Below are 20,452 nucleotides of genomic sequence, written 5' to 3' on the forward strand. Positions count from 1 at the left end.
TTTGAACCTGTTTTCGTATAGTAACATAACTCTTCCAAGTCTGGCAACGTACCCGTTTGTGCAACCCTGCCCCGTTCCAACTATAAGGGTTTGGTGAACCTACAGATGGGATTCTTCCTGTAACTGGGGCTCCCAGACGGTTTTGCCACCGCCGGCAGGAGGCCCGAACACTTTTTGCAGGCGGAGAAAATTCGGTTGCTCCAGAAGCATCGGCATGCCACCGCCGAGCAGGCTTTGCCCCGAAGCCCCCCAGCCTTTACCCTGGGTAACCTCCGCGGCCGGCCGAGCTCCGCAGCGAAGAGCGCGCAGCGGCCAAGCCCCGCGGCCGGCAGGAGAGCGGGGACGCTGCCGCTCCCCGCCCGCCGCCCCGCTCCCCGCCTTCGCCGCCGGCGGGGCAGGAGCGGAGTCCCGCGGCGGCGGCGGCGGCGGCGGCGGCGGCGGCGGCGGCGGCGGCGGCGGGGGGGCAGCGGCGCGGGGCGCACCTGGGCCCCCGCCCGGCGGAGGCGGGCGGAGCGGGGGCGGAGGGAGCCCGTCCCTCCCCGTCCCTCCTTCCCTCCCTCTCTCCCTCCCTCCTTCCCTCCCATCCCTCCCTCTGTGCGCGCCGGCGGCGGCGCCGCGCTCCCTCCAGCCGCGCCCGCGCAGCCCCCGCAGGTAAGCGCCCCGCCGAGCGGAGCCGAGCGGAGCGGAGCCGGGCGGGGGGTCCCGCCGTCCCCGCCCGGGAGAGGGTGCCCGCTCCTCTTTCCCCGGGGGCTCCGCGTCCGTCGGGCCTCTTTTCCTCTTCTTTTGGGTGTTTTCTTGAGCATTTCTTCAAACTAGCGCTAACTGTCGCGGGTGTGCAGGAGCGTAAGGGGGAGGCGCGCGTTGGGGAGCGGCAGGGTCCGGCAAAGGGCGCGCTGGGGATGGGCTCTGAGGGGCTGTTGGCTGCTGTTCCTGCTGGACTAACATCTCCGGGGTTGGCCTGGAACAAGGAATGGACACTTGTTTGATCAGGGGCACTGACAGTACTGCCACTGTTCACTTACTTAGGGCCTGTCCTGATTTCTTTTTCTTCTTCTTCTGCCCCCCCCCCCCCGCCCCTTTTCCGCGAAGTCTCTTTTGGATTTATTTATACCAGGTTAAGGCAGTGGGAAAAGTCCTAGCTAAAAAAATGGTCGCCACCTCTCTCTCCTGACTTCTTCAGTCCTTCGGACGGAGAGCCTTCTAAAGTCGGAGGGGAGCTGTGGCCGCGTATCCGTGGTGTTTACAAAGGTAAAGAACAGGGAGAGGATGAATGACAAGCGCAAGGGTACGGAGTATTGGAGAAAGACCGGGAGGGTGGGGAGCAGGAGGGAAGCTTTAGGACAAAAGCCGTTAGCAAACTGAAGTGAGAAGAGAGAGGTGGAATCAGAGGGACCAAGTTTCTTCCTCGCGCTCCTTTCTGCATGTTCTTTTTAAATAGCTCCACAATCGCACCCCCAACCCCCCACCATCCCCACCACCCCCAAAAAGCTGCTCCCTACAGAAATGTGTGAAAAGTTTTCTGTATAGCCCTTTATCAAAAAAATGTTGGAATGTCTAAACCTTTTTTTCTTGTGGATTTCTCTGTGAAACAAGCTCACACCTTTCTGATTTCAGCTGGGTGTGAATAAATTAGAAGCTGCTCAAATCCCCCCCCCCCCTTTTTTTTTTCTTCTTTGCTGCAAGTTGTTTGAAGATTCAGGATAGCTTGTGGGAGCCTCTGTAGGCAACCTGTGTTCCCCAAGTGTTGGGGAAGTGGGGTAGCTTCAGTCTTTTACTACTAAAAACTGCTGCGACTCTCTCTTTTCAAAGAAAGTCTTTTGCATGCTAAGTCAGGTTTTGTGTGGTTTATCATTTGGTCTAAAATGAGTCACTCTCAGGTCTAAGAATCATGTTTCTCTTTGGCAGCCAGGACTGTGTGCTATGCAGCCTGTTACTCTTGTGTGAGGATGGGGTATACTGTAGTGCTAAAATAGTATGTTCTGACAATTCCAGCAGTGGACTGAAGTGGTACTCCAGCATGCACAGGCATTAAGTGAAGTTGTGACCTGCAGCTCGCTAATACTGGCTGTAGGCGTGCCATATGTTTCTCCTTAACTGATATGTGCTCGGACTTACAAAGCAGCTTGATAGGCCTGTGTTTTACTGTTCTTTTTTATTAAATATTAACTACACAAATCAAATGCTGTCTTTCTCCAGGAAAGATTGACACTGTCTCATCCTGTGCAGTTGTACCTGAACTGTGGTTGTTCTGGCTTTTAGGCTGCAAATAACTAAGGAATTGCTGTTTAGGAATACTGGGAAATACTGTTTCATGCTCATATGGTGTTGTCCTTATTACTCCCTATTACAGGTCACACTCGTTAGACCCTTGGTTGCTATAAACCTTGTTCTGAGAAGTTACCAGTAATGGTGCTGGTTGGAGACAGGAAAATACTGACTGGTGTCTGCTTTCTTCTCCTCCCCTCTTCAAAACAAATATTGAGGGTGGAAAGGTTAAACAGCTTTTGAGACAAAACACATGGGAAATGCAAAATTGAAGTAACACTACACTGTGTACCCAGCTTTAATATGTGAACTTAACATGTGAGTAACAGACAATCTTATCACTGTGTGCAAAGATACTTAGGGCTGCATGGTTTTCATCAGTATCTCTGGATGATTGTAACTAAAATATAATTCCTTCTCTGCTAAGAAATGGGAGAAAGTAAAAATCTGTCTTTAACTTGGTCTTGTAGTCAGTGTCACACAGTGAAACCATGTGGAGTATCCAGGAGGGGGTGTTGAAGAAAGTGTTTTGCTCCGGAGCTGAAACTTAGGTAGGACTTACATAGGGTTGGCTTTTACATTGCTGTGACGAGCCATTAGTAACACCTTAATGAACAGCTGATTGTTTCTCAGTAGCCTCTTCATATTGAGCTTGTTTTGTCTGATGTTCAGAGGTTTAATCTAAAAGGCATATTTCTTCAGAGTAGCCTTTGTTGTTGGGAGACCACCACCATCTTACCTCTGAGTACCCAGCAGTTTTGTGCATTTGCTCTCAGAGGTAAGCTGCCTCCTCCAGATGCCTGAAGAGGTGGCTTTGAGCACCTCTAGGTGGTGACCTGCCAGCGCTTGCTGAGCACTGTTACCGTGTCATTTGCTATGTAGGTGGCTTCTCTATTGTACGGGCTCAGAGGAAAAATGCGTGCAGCCCTGTTGCCAACAGGGCTGAATGGAGAGCTCTCACAGCTGTTACTCATGGTCTTGGTGATGGTCCAAGGACACCTAGAAGAATTTGAGAACAGGAACAGGTTGTACTGTAAGGCTGTTGTGCTTTTCGTTATCATTCCCCCCCACCAAACTGGAATTTGCTACATTCTTGGGATTTCACCCCTTTCATAAGGAAAAGCGCTTATAATTTAAGGGATGCTTAAATTCAGTTTAAATCCGTCTTAATGGGTTATTTGAACTGCAACTGCTATGAGTAATGCAAGGGAAAAGAAGCATAGAGCTGTTTTACTGAAAGGATGGTAAAGCAAACAATATTTGATCCCTTCAGGATCTTTAGTTTGTGGATTAGTTCTTTATATGTAGTGTATTTCACTGCTTCTTCCTTCACAATGGGTTATATTCATTTTTTTTTTAACAGTTTAGTAGTATGAAAAGGAGACAAACTTTTAAAAAAGTAACCAGTATGGCTGTTAAAATATAAACAAAAACACAGGAGTTATCAAAAGGCAATGCTAATATCTGAAAAAAGTATTTGCACTCTTTTTCCTTCCTCTGTCCTTTTCTTTAAGGTTGCTTTCTCCTCAGGTAAGGTCCCCATTTGAATTCTTAGGATTTAATGATAATTTGGAGGGAGAACACTGCCCACTGTTCTCCCGAAGGATCTGATCATGAGGGACTTGAGGTGGTAATGGTTTGAACTGGTAGTGATTATGTAGCATCCGATGTATGTTTTTGACTTTGCTTTTCCATGCGTCTCGAGGTGATACTGTAGAAATGTGACACTCCTCAGTGGTGCGGCATTAGGGCTGAACTTACACATTTTATGTTTTCCCTGAGTTTCCTTCATAGCTAACTCAGAAGCTTGAGACTTCATCCATGGCCCATAGATGTCTTTGGTGAAAGCTGTATCGGCATTGAACAGCTTTGGATCAGGCACAGGGCTGATGTGTTGCTTCGACAGAAATGCAAAATTATTCCCAGGGCAGAGGAAAGCTCTATTGAGGGAATAAGAGGTGCTGTTCTCCTTACATTTCAGGGGACCTGAATTTTGGTTTTCTTCATTTACCTTTCAAGCTTAGTTGCTTTAAAACAAGTAGAAGCATTGCTTGTGCATTCTTGCATCTTCATTTCTGTACTCAAGCAAATGACGGCGAACACCTGAAGCAGGTCTGGTGCCTTGTTTTGATTTTTATTGAAGCTAGAGGAGAATTCTGAGAAGTGCCAGACTTTGTATATCCAGATCTCTCCTTCACTCATCCATTGCTGTTTCTTGAGTGCCTGACACTCTTCCCCCACACCCAAGCTGATTAAAACCACACCTGGCTTGCAAAGGCTTGGCCATTGTTTGGCTGAAGGTTGCACTCTAGGATCAGTTTTCATTTTTTTAATGACTGGTGCCCTTATTCTTGAAAATGTAGTTTCTATTTGCACAACATTTAGCACCGGTAAGGAAAAGAGCCTGTTTAGTCCCAGTCTGGGTAGTATATGTGCGTCCTTATCCCACATGGCAGCTCCATGATAGTGGCAGTTCTCTAACGAGCCCTTGAAAAAGACCTTTTGAGGTGGTTAAGGCATTGCATTTCTGTATAGAGGAACAATAGCTTTGCTCAGATCAGTGCAAAGTCTCCAGAATTTCCTGACAGGCACAGCCTGAAGTAGTTTGTTAAACACTTTTTTCTCAGTCCTGCATCTTCTTCCTACTGATCTGCCTGCTTCTTGACTCCTATCATGTAGGCAATTATGTTAGTGCACATAAACGGGTGAGCGCTGGCACATTTACCCCAGGGTAAAGAAGCATTGCTTCTTAAAAAGAAAGTGAACCTTCTTCCTCTGCTTCTGGGAGGCAAAACCAGCCAGAGACTCCCATGGCTACTGTGGTTCAAAGAGTCTGGGTAAGGCAAGCGTGCCCCTGCCAGCAGCACTGCCGGGGGGGGGAACCACGTCCTTCCTCCTCAGGCCACTCCTGGGATGAATAGCCTGGACGGTGTCCTGGGCTGGGGCGTGCGGAGAGTGTTTTGCTTTCCAAAGACCTTGAAAGTTATTGCTGGTGGAGTTGGATGATGACCTGGCTGTCATTCCTGCTGGGGAAACGGGAGGTAAGTGTTGCCCCTCGCCATTCCTCACTGGCGGATCGCAGCATGGTCTGCTACTGAGGTGGTGGTAAATAGCATGGATCAGTGGCAGAAGAAATGCTTCTAGTTGCAAAAGTGGGAAGGTTGCATCTCCTTTTGGAGGAAACATGTTTTGAGGGCACAGGTACTGTATAGGTGAGAACTGTGTTACAGTTTTGTGCCAGCTGGATTATTTTTACTTTAAATTACTTTAACTTGAGAGGCATTGGAATGGCATATTTTTTTTGGCTTCCATGTGGCATACTCTAGATAAAATTCAGAGATGCTTTCACCTTCTATTTAAAAATACAAAGGTGCCAAGTATGTGAGCCTAATACTACCTTTCTGCTTTTGCTTCTGGCTGAAAGTAACAGGCAAGCATCTCCTGAAGTGGATTTTTGAAACTGCTGGAAAAAGTGCTGATGAGTTTGATAGTTGTGTATGATGAGCTTCAACTCACTGTAATACGCCAGCGTGAGGCCTGCACACCATTTAGCCATTTCTTTAGGAATTTACGTGCCACAATGACCTCCTGAGTAGGGTGAATTTTACAGGCACTCTCTAGACAGCACATCCGTTTCTTTGCCAGCTAGAAAATGTATTGCATACTGCAGTGCTTGCAGGAGCAAGCAAAAAAGCATTGGATTGACATCAAAGGCAAGATCCTTCTGTACAAAATGCTGGAGATTTTAAGAGTGGTAAAAATCTGGCAAAAGAAATGCATACTGTTTTTCATTGTGAGCCCCTTTCCCTCCCTCCTCCCCCTCTTTAGGGCGTGTATGTCAAATACGACATGGTGCCAGTACATTATTTAAGGGAGCAGTTTGCAGAGACTTTTCTTAGATGTTCTTTGACCATTTGGGGTTGATTGTTTTCAGCCTGGGTGGAAAAATGGATGTATAACTAGAGCAGTATAATTTTTTTTATTGTGAAGAAGTTAGCTGCAGCTCTGTTTAAATTGGAAAAAAAAAAAGTGTTGGGTGAGTATTGCATGTTTACTGCACAGAGAAATTTATATCTTCTTTGGATGGGTGGGTGAATATTTAAGAGCACTGAGCTTAACAAGAACTCCAGCAAAGACTTACTGGTATCTGAGAAGTCAAGGGAGACGCTGTACAGGTCACATCTATTTGTTAGGTAGTTATACCTCAGGTTGGTGTTTGCAGGAAAGGAGAAAGACTGCTGACCTCTCAGGAGGAAATAGCTATGTACCTTGCAGGCATGGCAAGTGTTGTTTTGTCTGTTGCAATGGGGCATTGGTAGAGGGTCTGTAGCCACTGGATTTCACTAAATGTTTTGTTACAGATGGTGCAATCTGCTTGTGACCTGTTGTGGACATCAGACCTGCAGGACGGTGTCCCGAAGCCTTGAGCAGGTGATGGAGCGAGGGAACCAGGGTGTTGCATAGCTGCAGCGTGTGAAGGGCAATGCGCCTTTGCCTTCCCTTCCCGTCCCCAGCCAGGCTACAGGTGTCACTGGGGTGCTGGTGCAGAAGGAAGCCCAAGTTTCTTTGCTGCTCGTTTCCAAATCAGCTTTGCTGGCAGTGAGCAATGTGGAAGAGCTGATCTTGCCCCGGGGATGCTGCTGGTGCGGCGGTCACTGTCCCTTGAGCTCGCAGTGCAGCAGCCCTGGGGGGTGGTGAGCACCTCTGCTCTCCTGCTGTTTTGGGGCCAGGAGAAGCAAATTGTCAAGCAGCGGTGCCAGCTACAGCTGCTGGCGGTCAGCTGGCTGGCTGAAGGCAGGAGACCTTGGTGGGTTAATATCTCAAGCCAACAGCTGTGTTGGGATGAGGTCACCTTGACCCTAGAAGAAGTTGCCTTGGACTGGGACGGACTGTGGTGGTAGTTATTGTGGTCTAGATACGGTATTCCTTTGGTTCCCGGTGTTTTTTCCAATCCTGTACTGTGCAGCTGCAATATCGCTTCTTGGGCCCTAGCACCTTTAAGATTTCGTTGTTATTTTATTAACCATTTTTGCAGTTCGTTTAACCAAAGAAGAAGTAGTAGCAAAGGCTGGCAGGGGTGCATGTGTTCGCTTTCCTATCCAGACATTTCTGAGCACTTTCATTGACAACCCAGCTAGTAGGAGCAAATTACACACTTTTTGTGTAGGTGCCGTCTGCATGCTTATTGTGACAGGTATGTTTTCAGTGATTCCCTGTAGAGATTGGGTCAGTAGTTTCACAGTCCTGAGACAAGCTGTGGTGGTAAGGTGTTGCTTGGTGTGGTAATGAAGCTGTAATGTAGGATGTAAAGGTGCAATTTGGCTACTTTGCCTCAGGCTGTGCTTACAGGATTAAACTTTGAAGTACATTTCCATAGTCTTGAACATATAAAACTAATTACTGAAGTACAAAAGCATTTGGGAAATTGGTAGGGGAATGTGCGATAGACCGGAATAGATTCAGACTGGTGACAATAAGCCTGTAACTCCCAAAGGAGAGTGCTGCACAGTAAATTCCGTATTAATACTGCATTGCATGTCATTTACTATTGCACTTGGAAGATGTCTTTGCAAATGTGTACACTGTTGAAGTGTCTGATTGGCAAGTGACTGGTACAGGAGAATAACTTAAATGTTCCCTGTGTCCGTGCCAAGAATGTCCCTGGGCACTCCTGTCTTGTCAGGAGGAATCAGCCAAGGTACTAAGAGCGTGTTGTCCTATATGTGATGGTAATGCCTGGAATGTGCTAGTAGTCACATTTGAGCATGTGTTTACCATCCGCATAATTGTTAGATTAGGTCGAGGAGCGCAGCCTTGGCTTTCGGTGAAGGATTCTTTCGGGCGTTCAGCTGTTTCTATCCATGTGTCCCCCCCACTTACTGCTACAGTCTTGCAGACACAAGGCCAGTGCTCCAACAGGGTCACTGCTCCCTCATTCCTCTTGTCAAGGAAATGGGATTCACTGATTGTTTTCCTGAGCTGTTGCAGTGGGGTAACCAGCTTCAGGCAAATTGATGTCTGAGTAGGTACCCAATGTTCAAGGAATACTGTCTGGAATGCGACATGTTGTACTTGAAAGATACCATTATAAATGCCTGTCGAGTTTAGTCATCTTTCCTTTTGCTGGCTGTCCCTCCCAAAATGTGGCAGACGTGGAGAGCAGTGCTGTGGAGATGAGCCAGGGTGCCTTTGACCAGCCCTGAGCATGGCTTCTGCGTAGGGCTTTGGGAGTCGTCCTGATGTGGCTGGCAACACGTCAGGTACGTTTTGCTCCTCCTAAAGCGTTGGATGGAACTGATGAAAATTTCACCTCAGAGCAGTGCATTTCCCAGTACAGAAACCTTGCAAACTAGAGAAGACTTTTCCAAATTAATCTGTTTGCTCCCCTAGTCTTTCAGCTTCTTTTTTACAGCAGTTGCAGTGTCCTATTTCAAGTAGCCTATGCAAGTGAGACTGGAAGCTGACTGAGACTTCACAGTATTACTGTGATCAGAGCAATTCTGGTAATTAGTGAAGAGACTTAAAACAGGTCTCTAGAATTATTGCAATTTTGCAAGCAGTTGATAGGAATAGCATAGCTTAGTGCCTGGTTCTCCAGGAAGTACGTACAGTATGTTTCTGTTCCCTGCCTGGGGTTGCTTAAGTTTCATGCACAAAAGCATCCTAAGAGGTTCAGCCTAGAGAAAAAAATGCAGGGAGAGGCGTGCAAGCTGATGACAACCTGATGACAGGAGGGAATTACATGATTGTAGAACACATAAATGCCTTAAAACTAATATGCCTGAACAGACGCTTCTGTCGTGGTCCTGCATATTTCCGTCCTCAGCATCTCCTCCACAAAGTCTCTTATGAACAGAAGCCTGTTGCCCAGATTTTAATGACAACATTCTGGTTGAGAGACTTGTTTACTGCTTTTTCAGTTCTCCTCTCTAAATTTTTCTTAATATGCCAGGAAGACTCTGTGAAGGGACCCTTGGTATGATTATTGTGGGAAAGCAGTTGCTTTTTCCTTCAGGAGGGTGGCACAAAACTGCAGGATTGAAGGCACACCCAGCTCCTTTGTGCTACAGCATTGACAGGCATGTGGACGAGAGAAAGAAAATACAGACTTTCCTTGGAGCTACCAAGATGAGGTTTCTCAATTGGTAGCAAACTCGAACACGAAGGTGCTGTGCATCCGCATCCCGTAACTGTGCTGAAGTCATCGTGTGCCCCGCATCTCCCCCTGCCCATTCCGGCTGTGGTTTGATGAACGTTCCCCCACCCAGACCCTGCAGTGGGGACTCTTGCTGGTGTAAGCTGCGTCTCCACTAGAGGGGGATGCCACTATGGCTATACTGGGAAACTTTGAGGATTTGGTTGGTTATATCGCTTTACTCTTTCCGGCTGGCAGTGTTGCCTGTTGGGTTAAGTGGAGCATCCTTGGAAGGCGGCTGCCGTGGGACCGAAGGCAAATGGGACCCAGCAGTGGCCTTACACAGCAGCTGACCCAGTAGCAGTCACTGGGTTTCTCCAAAACGGTGTCAGTTCTGTCGGCGCGCCATGATGCATGTTTGTGTAAGGGTGGCTGACCTAGGAGAGGCTGCTCAGCAGTGGGAGAGACCAAAAATCAGACCCAGCATGCCTAAGTGGTCTTTGTCAGGGGTCAGAGGAACTCTGCATGGGCCTTTAGCTTTGGTGTTGTGGACATAGCTGGTAGGTTGCAATTGCGGGATGCCTAAAAAATCTGGTTCGTGGGTGGGTTTCCATACGTTCTCCTTTTGTGGCCTGGATCCCTTGGACTTCTTAGTGTGTTTGTGTAGTCACAAAAAAAAGTCTTAGTGGTTCCCACGTAACGCTTTATGGCTTATGCTTTTGTTACAAACTGTCTTAAGGAGGCTTTGAAGTGTGTGTGCATTTAATGTTCGTGCCTGTGCTGATGTGCACTGAGTTCCAAGGGGAGAGTTTGAGGCAAACTACTATTTAGTTTTGGTTTTCTTTTTTCTTTAAGGATAATCAATCCAATACTGTTCAGTTGCACTTTTCTCCAATAGGATTGCTTTTCCTGCTTTCTTGCTCTTTAAAGATGTGTGAAAGGAGTGTATCTGAAAGGTGGTGAGACAGACTAGACAGTGCTTAGACACTAACTTTTCTGTCATCATATGTGTTAGAGGATTTTTTTGTTATTGTTGTGTTTTTGCACTGATTGCATTCTGCCTCCTGGCTTTTCGTTTTCCACTTGAATTCTCAGCATGTCCTAAATATTTTGATTGAAATATTTGTTGTTTCTGTTGGGTAGTATGGATGCTGAGGACCTAGTCAGAGAAGTTGAGCAATCGCTGAAGTATGGTGTGAATTTACAACACCCTACTTGATTCATTTTAGTATGCACTAAAAGCTTGTCTGCTAAACTAACTCAGAGTTAATCCAAGTCAATTCTTAAAGTGAATTAGTCAAGCTGTGTGCTAATCCTCTGTGTTTACCTGCTTATTCAGATAGGCAGCAGCCTAAGTTGCCTTAGACTTCACTCGATAATTGAAAGGGGAAGGGTTGGAGAGAAGGGTGATGAAATCTTGGTGTTTTCATCTGTCTCCTTTCAGGGCACATTTCAGAACTGCTTTACATTTATAAATCTTGAATTCATGGAATGATCAGCATGAGCTACCTGAGGCCAAAACCCAGTACTCTGCTGCAGCTCTTTACTAAGCATCCCTGACAGCTGCTGCTGCTGCTGCTGCTCCCAGGGTATTTTGGGGAGTGTGTTACTTCCTGATCATCCCTCAAAGTTGTTCCTCAAAAACCCCAACTGGTTGGGTTGGGATGCTGTAGGCAATGGGGAATATGGTGCAGACTTTCAAGCCCTTTCAACCTCTGCCAAGAAACTAGTAACCAGCCCTGATTTTACAGCATGGAGTCACAGATTCTGGTGTATTGTCCTGAGCACACCAGAGACTTGCATGGTGGGCAAGAAGTAATTACCTTTCATTTGTCAACATTAGGATTTTTGTTGTCTTGAGCTACTGGGTTTGCTCCCCCTCCATCGTGGCAAGATCAAAGGTAAGATCTTATTTCTGGGTCACTGCTGTCCATCAGATAAGTTTGTGGCCTTGGGAAAAAGCAGTGACGTGAGAATAGGGAATTTAAACCCTGTCATTAAGATAATTCTTTCTAATTGTCAATTCTAAATTCTTTCAAACTTCATTCAGCTTAACTATGCAAAATACAGCACTGCAGAAATTGCCTGGAGAACAATCAGTTGAACTAATGCAGAAGTTACAAAAATATTTCTGAAGCAGCATGACTGTTATTTCTAGTTTGAGGGGCTGATAAACAGTTACTGTGTCTGCCTTCGTGCTGGCCTGAACCATGTTAAGCTGATGCCTTGCAGTCTTTAATGTACTTTTTTGTGGGGGGTGGTTGGCAAATTTCTATTTCAGATAAACTTAATTAAACTCCTGTTTGCACACCATTGGTCAGGGCCCATGTAGATCTATATTAGGATGGGACATTTGTAATTTGGGGTTTGGGGTTTGGCATGCTTAATTGTGGACTTCCTTGGCTTCAGCATTTCCAGATTATTGTTATTTTGTGGTGGTTCATTCGGCCTGAAGATTGAACATCTGTTTTGTGGATGAAGGGGGGAAAAAGAAGTATTTGCTTTAATTCTGGCCCCCCTCAAAGCTGTTTAGAGAATTGTGACATTTTGTTACCATCCAGATGTTTTTTATCTAGTGAAAAGGATATTGCCTGAATGTTTGAATACAAACTTGTTTCAGAAGAATGCCAGCATACTACTACAATTCTGAGTTTTAAACAAAAGCTGGAGCATGTCAGGTAGGGTTAGCAAATGGAGTCTCTTTTGCTGATCCGTGGAAGTGTTGAATTGTATCACTTCGTTTTTTCTTCTTGGAAATAAATATTAAATGTCTGTTTGTAAGTTGTTGAGAAGATAAATTCTTGCTGCTTTTCCTGCTGAGGAGCAATAGCTGCAGAAAAGCATCCTGATATCTTATACGGTGATTTACACCTTGATAAAAGTGACTTTGCCTACTATTGTCTTCTTTAATGATACTGATTGGTAAGCAAAATAGTGATGAGAATGCACTAAGAGTTAAATTCTGTCAACTACCAGTGTGAGGCAATGCCTCCATCTTGGCTCTGTGTTGTGGAAACTGCTTCTTGCAATCCTAGCGTTAAGAATAATTTTAATGAGCAGCTCCTTGCTTGTGTTTTTGTTTGTTTATAATGGAGGAGGACAAAAGCATGCACCATACTTGCTCCTTTTACACACACACATGCATGCACGATGCTAGCAACAGTTAATGATGCATCTTAAATGATGAGCTATCCATGGTGACTTTGAACTTTTCTCCCTGCTAGTTAACTTCTTCGAATTTAACATCTGTCAGTAGAAATAAACCATTTTAAAAGAGTTCAAAAACTGTTTTGAAATTACTTTAGAAGTATTTGGTACTTTACAAGTTATTACGATGAAAGTGCAGATTATGAGAACATTGTCACATGACAGCAGCTTCCTTGTGGTTGTGCTATGAGAGACCATCCTCATTGTAGTTACTTGTTTATGTAAGCCTAAGCAAATTGGTGTTATTTTCCAGCAGTTGGTGTCTAGTCGTACTTTTCCTCTTTTTATTCTGGTGATTCTTTCTTGAAGTTTAAAGTAGTAATATAATGTTGAAATTAGATGATGGCATGAATTATTACCCTGGAGTCTTCCTAGTTCACGTTGCTTTTACTTGAAACAGAGAAATTAGAAATTCACTTTGAGGGATATCTTATTGTTCCAGCACTCATTAATTCAAAAAACCCCTTGGAGCTGCTGGTACGGTTGTTTTTTGAAGCTGGTGCTGTGGTTAGTACAGATGCTTTAAAGCAATTCTTGTGTGTGTTTGGTTTGGTTATGTTATCTTATGTCGACCTGATCATTCTGTTGAAGAAGGTCCTAATGCATCTGAAGAAACATGCATGTACCAGCCAGCATCCCTTGCATTAAGGCAGATGCCCACTCATTCCCCCAGGTGAGAGTGGGAAGAGGTTCTCCAGCCTTGCTGAGTGGCAAAGCAACAATCATCTCTAAGCAATCCTTAACAAGCAAGCATTAATGGAGGTCATTAGGAGAAGCTACATTCCTGATAGATAATGACTGAAATAAGTCTAGAGGTTCTGGATGGTAATGGGAAGGCAACCTGACGTGTTGGCTTTAAAGGGAGAACTGCAGAAAAATGAGAAAACTGAGGAAGCCCTGCAGAATTTTTTGGACTTTTCAGACAAAGCTCAGAAGAAGCTTTTCAGAGGAGTAGGAGGCTTCTAGAGAACACAAAGTATCATTTTGGATTTTAAAACAGCAAGAAAATGCTGCCCAAGAGATGGGTGTGGAATAGATGCAATATGGAAATAATCAGGAAAGGAGGTTGAGCAAGTGAGAGAATTGCACTGGATGGTGCGAACTGACCTAGGTCAGGGAAGTACAGAAAGGATTCTTAAAAAAGACAACTACGCAAACTAAATGGAAGTTTTTTCCAATGGTAAATAAGATTTGAAGTCCCTCAATGTGTAGCAGAGAGAGAAAAAAGTACCCTGTGTTGAAAGGGGAAAAGGAGCATGATTCAGTTGTGGACAGCATGATGGTGGCACTTCCAGCAAAAATGTTGAGATTTAAATAGAAAATGATGAGTGCCTCTTGATTTTTATTTTTTTAAGTTTATTTTTTTTAATGCCATCTGAGCAGTATGCAGAGAAACCTGGTGTGCTGCCGCATGCCTTGTGGATTAGCCTGCTGCTGATGTGAGTCCAGTTTGTACCATAATTGACATGACTTAGGGTGAGTGTGTTCATGATTTCACATGTTACAATGCCAAATGCTATGGGTTTGTCCTGTCAAAATGTGTTTTATGTTTATTAGTAAAATGTGGCATTTTCTTCTGATGGCAGAAGTCAGAGTAGTAAAAATACAAATTCCCTAGAATATCTTGAGAGAAAGGAGTTAATTGTTTTGGACACAGAAGACTAGAAAGGCCAAGAAAAATCTTTTTTCTTTTTAATCAGATGCAGCAATGTTTAGTTTCCTGCCTTCATGATGGGACCTTTATCTGCCTTCAAAAAGAGCTTTTAAGTGAACATCTTGCTACCACTGACACAGATGAGGGAAGATGTTTGTTATTTTCCCTTCAAGATGTTCTTGGTCATTTCCATTAATCTGAAAATAAGTGTCACGATGGGCCAAATGAGAATCTGTTCTGCTTCCACCAATGTTGTAACGTCATGTCCTCAGATACCTTTTGCCATGAGTAACCAACAACAGGAAATCTCATGGGTACGTACGTGTTGCAGAAAGAATGGTGATGGGGCTCTCTGACTTCAGCAGGGTTGGACCTGTAGCAAATGCCTGGGGAAGTGGGAGTCCTCCTGCCTCCCTTGCCTGCCATGGAGGTCATCAACGAAATGCATTTGAACTTCATGGGCACAGGATCAGACTCTTGGTTTGCCAGAGTAAACAAACAAAAAAAAACAAAAAACAAAACAAAACCCCAAACCAATCCAACCAAGCAAAAAAACCCCAGACCCAAAAAACAAAACAGCAAAAAACACAACCCCAAGACAAAAAACAATTCCTGAAAGAATGAACAGTTTCTAATTTGGGGAATAATCTACTCACCGAAGAGCCTTCACGGTGGCCACAGTAAAACATTTGAAGTTCCCTTCTGGGGATAAACATCAGAGGAGGTAAAGGAGAAAGGCAGACATGCATAGGTTAATTACAGATGCTTGAACTGTGTGCCCTTTGGTGGAACCCAGTGCATAACTGTGGTCAGCCTGCTTTTGTCATGCTTGAAAGGAGTATGAGGCATGGTGACAGGCAAAATAGAGTGGCATATGGAAAAGATTTCCCTGCAAGATAAATGCTTCAGGGTAGTGTACTATCTACTGAATTTTTTGCATTGAAAATCTGTGAATGGGGATTTTTTTTCTTTTATATATTCAGATTGATCTTCTGCTTTTTGGGGGGGGATGGGCAGGGGCTCTGATCTTGCCCCAGTGGGATGATTGGGAAGATGTCTCTCCTGACCCATGTGTTCTCTGTGAGAGCAGGTGATTTCTTGGGGGGAGTGCCACTGCACAGCAGCACTATTTTATTGATGTAAATTAGTTCAGTGTGTGGTAGACGAATAAAGTCACAGATTGTCGTCTTAACCTTGCAGTGGGGAAGAAGGCACAGTTTCACACCATGCTGCCTCTGCAGAGGTCATGAAGATGTTTAGCGTGGGTAAGGAGGCTCCGCCTGACACGTTGTTGCTGAACTCCTTGCAGGATGTATTCTGTCATGGGAAGATTTAGCAGCAGTCTTGTAGAACTCATATTATTAATTACTGATACCAGAACAATGATCTTTCCCTGATTAGCCACAGAACTCCTATTCAAAAAGGTTTGACTGATGTAATTTTTTTTTTTTTTTTGAAGCACAGGCTGCGCTATGAATGCAAATGGCATTGATTTGAGATCCTCTGTTGATTATTGTGTTGTGGAAGAGTCCTACTGAATGCAGGGGCAATTTTTTAAGTTTGTGTTGAAATCATTTTCTTTCTAGCCTTGGATTACCACTGAAAAATTAATCCTTTTTCTTTACACAAGCAAGGCTAACAGCTGTACTGCACTCCTTAAAGTGAAGACTGAGGCAGTGGAAACTATAAGTCTATTCTAGCTTCAGGAAGTTGCACACTTCTCTGGAGCACCTTTTAAAAACTCTTTGAGGTGTACAGGTGTGAGCTGGCTGAAGGCAGAAGGGGAAGTAGGAAAGATGAGTTCCTTTTTTTTTGTTTTGTTTTGTTGTTTTTTTTTTCTTTTGTAATACGCTTTTGGACTTCTGCATTTTGTAAGATGCTTTTCAGGTGACTGGGCAAGTTGCAGTTAAATTTCCCAAGGTGTTGTTTGTTGTTATTTTGTTTTGGTTTGGTTTAAGTAAAAGCTGAATGCTCTGGCCAGCTGTTGCTGTTCAGTAAAGCAATCTGCAAGGTGATACACAGCTAAACATGCTGCTGTCCTGCTTTTGATGCTCTTAGTGGCTAAGAGGTGGTTGTGCTATATATTAGGTGGAATGTACGCTTTGGCTGACAAAGTGCAATCAAAGCAGGCGTCATACCAACATAGAAGCAGATGTATTACTTACGTGGGACCATAGCAATAATAAAACGCCTGATTCTGTGGTGTATCTTTGTGACACTGAATCACTTCCAAGACAATTGTTTAGGACATTGTCGCTCTGAAGTTGGAGCAGCACTGGTGTAGACAGTATCTGCTTTGACATGTTCAGTGGCTCCATTAGATCTGAACTTGGGAAAGTTTTTGTCCTTCTGCTTTTTTGGTTGTCGAAGTCACAAGTGCTCAGATTAAAAAAACAAACAAAACAAAACACCACACTTGAGAAAAGCCAGAAAGCAGATGATGTTTTCAACAGCCAGAAGAGGGGATCTCCACAGCACTTGCTGTCCAGAGGTCTTGCTGGAGGCTGTTCTCCTGGTCTCTCTCAGCACTTAGGCAGGAGGCTGTCTCAGCCTACCTTGCTGCCAACCCTTTTGCAGATGTTTGTAAGCCTTCACCGTCACACGGGACGTCCTGTAAGTGCAGCTCTGCTAGTGCTCCTGCAGCTCCAGGCATTGGGATGCAGCCCCCAGCTTGATGGATGGAATATTACAAAATCTTACTGTGCTACCATATAGCCAGTGATGGCAGGAGAGAGGGGTTAGTACCAACCAATTCTGGGGTTTTGGGCCAACCAGCTCAATTGTCCATTGTAGTTGCCAGTTTATTTATTATTAACAAGTCATTTGTTGATGACAGAAACATTTAAAGTACTGCATTATTCTTGTTGCATGTGTCCCTCCCTCCTTCCTCCTTCCCTCCCTTTTAAGCCTTAATGATATTTTGTCTAGCCAGTTTCTTTGTTGTTGTTCATCTTTTGTGTCAGGTTGGAAAATGATCCTTTTTTTCTTTTTTTTTTTTTTTTTAAATAATTGCTCTGGAAATGTGTGTGCACAAACAGTGCATTACTTCACCAATAACGGAAGTTCTGTGAGCAGAAATTTTCTGGATAGAATTTGATGCTGTTGGATTAACCCACTCAGCCTGTGAAAGAAAAGGTCTGATCTCTTAAACAATACCTGCAAAGAACTGACAATTTAATAGCAAAGTGAATTAACCATTGATTACTGCAAAGAAATGACTAAGTCATTTCTCCACAGGGACCGGGATTTGATGGAAAAATGTTTCTGGATATGGATTGATTTCCAGTTGCAGTTTGGGCAAATGTGTGTGCTGTGTTTTGGGCATAAGGTATTACTTACATAAGCATCTTTTATTCTGTATAGTTATTGCCTGTCTTGGTGCATGTGAAAAATTATGGTTTGCCCCTGTGTGATGTACTAGCATAACCTCAGCATGGAAAATTCACCTCGTTTCCTGTGAGGATCTCAATTTCTTCTGCAGAAGTGAATGAGTAGCTCGGTTTCATTGCATCTTCAGCCTGTCATTGGTCTTTCTTCTCAGACTGAAGAACCCGGCCAGTTTCTTGGGGCTGGTTGTAACTTCTGTGATACTCACTTCTGCTAGTGGGAAAGAACAGAGACCATCAAGTATGTTTTACTGTGGTTGAGTCTTTTTGCAATATTTGCAAGGTAGAGATTTCCTATTGTTGTGTCTGAACCTTTCCATATGTTAGCAAATTCCAGTAAAACCTATTTTTCTAGACAGTGAAGTTGGACTCAAGAAATGTCTGGCTTTACCGGCAGAGGCTGTTTCCAGGGGGGTGATGGTACAGCCAGCATGGGAAACAGAGCGATGTTGTCCCTTTCCTCTGGCACTCCCCTCCCAGACTTCCACAACCCTCAGTAAAACCTCACAAATCTATTTTCACAGTGAATTTATTCACTCTTATGAAAAGCTTCCAAATGGGCGAGATGCTATAGCTCTGTAGCTCTTTAAAGCAGTCTGTCCAGTGGCTAGAAGCAACAGATGGGAAGGCTTTGAGAGGTGGCGTGTTTGCATAACTGGTCCTCACTGGACAACAGAGGGTAATGTCGCATGTGCTGTAATAACAGGTATAACTTGGGCAATTTGTTGGTTGTTGGTCTGAAGGCATGCTGAATAGTTGCATCCGTTTCCTTCTGTGAGAGTGTATACAAAAAGTGGTACAGCCCAGTCAGTGCTCACATCAGTCCCTGTGACATTAGAAATAGATAACTGTGTTCCATGCTATTACTGACAATTTCCAACTCCAGCAGTGTAATTTCAGATTCACTGCTATTTAACCTGTTTAATCAGTACCATTTACTACATATATTCCGATACTTATTGCTATAGTAAGAGATGGTAGATGCAATGAATTACCATGGGCACAGGATCAGACTCTTGGTTTGCCAGAGTAAACAAACAAAAAAAAACAAAAAACAAAACAAAACCCCAAACCAATCCAACCAAGCAAAAAAACCCCAGACCCAAAAAACAAAACAGCAAAAAACACAACCCCAAGACAAAAAACAATTCCTGAAAGAATGAACAGTTTCTAATTTGGGGAATAATCTACTCACCGAAGAGCCTTCACAGTGGCCACAGTAAAACAGTAAAGACTTTTTTCCTGCTTTTGGGAGAGGGGTGTCAGGTGAAAGAGCCAGGCTGATACCAACCGAGCTGCAGAATTTGTACAGTAAAAACGTGTGTATTCAAATACACACACTGTCAACAAAGTTTGACAGGGTGTCCTGGTTTCAGCTGGGGTAGAGTTAATTGTCTTCCTAGTAGCTGGTACAGTGCTGTGTTTTGAGTTCAGTATGAGAAGAATGTTGATAACACTGGTGTTTTCAGTTGTTGCTCAGTAGTGCTTAGTCTAAAGTCAAGGATTATTTCAGCTTCTCGTGCCCAGCCAGCGAGAAGGCTGGAGGGGCACAAGACGTTGGGAGGGGACACAGCCAGGGCAGCTGACCCAAACTGGCCAAAGGGGTATTCCATACCGTGGGACGTCCCATCTAGTATAGGAACTGGGGGGACTGGGGGTGGGGATCGCTGCTGGGGGACTAACTGGGTGTCGATCACTGGCTGGGTTTAAACCACGACACAGGGACAGTTAATTTTGTGTTATTTTCTAAACTGTATTGATGCATCTGCTGAGGCAATAGACGGGAACGTCTGTTTTCTGAGACATCAGAAATTTGATGGGGAGTCAGTATGGAAAGAGTCGTATTAACTGGGAAAAGACTTGTTGCGGTTGTTCAGAAGGACTTATAAGGCAAGAATACAACAATGGGCCACACCATCTGTCTGGAACTCTCTTTTATTTCTTTTCTGCTTCTTTTGCCCAATACTGAATCACAGCTATTAACTTCTTGCAGCTCTCTTAATTGCTGAGCAAGTTAACACAGGGCACAGAAGGTTATCTTCATTTCAGGCAGAACATACCCTGGAACAAGTAGAGAGGGTAGAACTGAGGGGAAATATGCATTGTAGAGGTCATAACCACTTCAATTAGTTCAGCTTGTTCTTGTGCTTTGGCAGGTCAACCAGTAAAGTTTCATGAGCCTTATGCAGCTCATTCTGCACATTTATTTGTTATAGTACACCACGTACCAAACTCACTTCAAGATTCAGCAGTCTGGTCCCTGATGCAAAACAAGACTTTTGCAGAAACAGCACTCCAGACATGCCATGCGAGGAAAGAGGAGGAAAGTCCTGAGGTGACAGGACAGGGAACTGGCATGTGGCTTTTCCCCTCATTTTAACTAGTAGTGAACTGATGAATGCAAAAAAAAAAAATAAAAAATGAGTGCTGTGTTTATGCAAAGGCTTGCTGAAACTAACTGAAAGAAGTCAATACTGACATTAGAGTTTGAATCATCTTGCAATTTCAGGGAGACCAAGAGCTTCTTATGTGCATTTCTGTGGTGTGGTTTGCCCTTTGCCAGTCTGCTGAGACTATCGTTTCACAGTTGCAGGTACCGCTGCTCACATATGAAATCATGTTGACAGATCCTGGGGTTTTTTAGGGGGTTTTTATCAATTGCTTTAAAGTATATGTCAAGAGAAGTTTCAATGTTTGAAGAGTCACTATTAAATAACTTTTTCAGACCACTTTTAAGCTAGTGAATTGCATTTGTGTAAGTGAATCTGTACATCTACTGTTCAAAGTGACAACATCAGAGGTGGT

General features: G+C 44.2%; 1 protein-coding gene across 4 annotated transcripts in view; it reads left to right on the plus strand.

Moving 5' to 3' along the window:
• Positions 1 to 244: 244 nt before the first annotated feature.
• Positions 245 to 20,452, plus strand: part of LPAR1 (lysophosphatidic acid receptor 1) — a 78,192-nt gene continuing 57,984 nt past the window's right edge. The window contains exons 1-2 of one of the 4 annotated variants that reach the window (XM_069776347.1): positions 604 to 651; positions 1,181 to 1,248. The gene's annotated coding sequence lies outside the window, so the exon portion shown is untranslated. Of the gene's footprint in view, positions 266 to 522; positions 652 to 1,180; positions 1,249 to 17,293; positions 17,397 to 20,452 lie in introns of those variants that run through there. The other 3 variants (XM_069776349.1, XM_069776346.1, XM_069776348.1) reach the window with 3 other exon arrangements.

Source organism: Haliaeetus albicilla, chromosome Z (genome assembly GCF_947461875.1).
Source record: "Haliaeetus albicilla chromosome Z, bHalAlb1.1, whole genome shotgun sequence".
NCBI lineage: Eukaryota > Metazoa > Chordata > Aves > Accipitriformes > Accipitridae > Haliaeetus > Haliaeetus albicilla.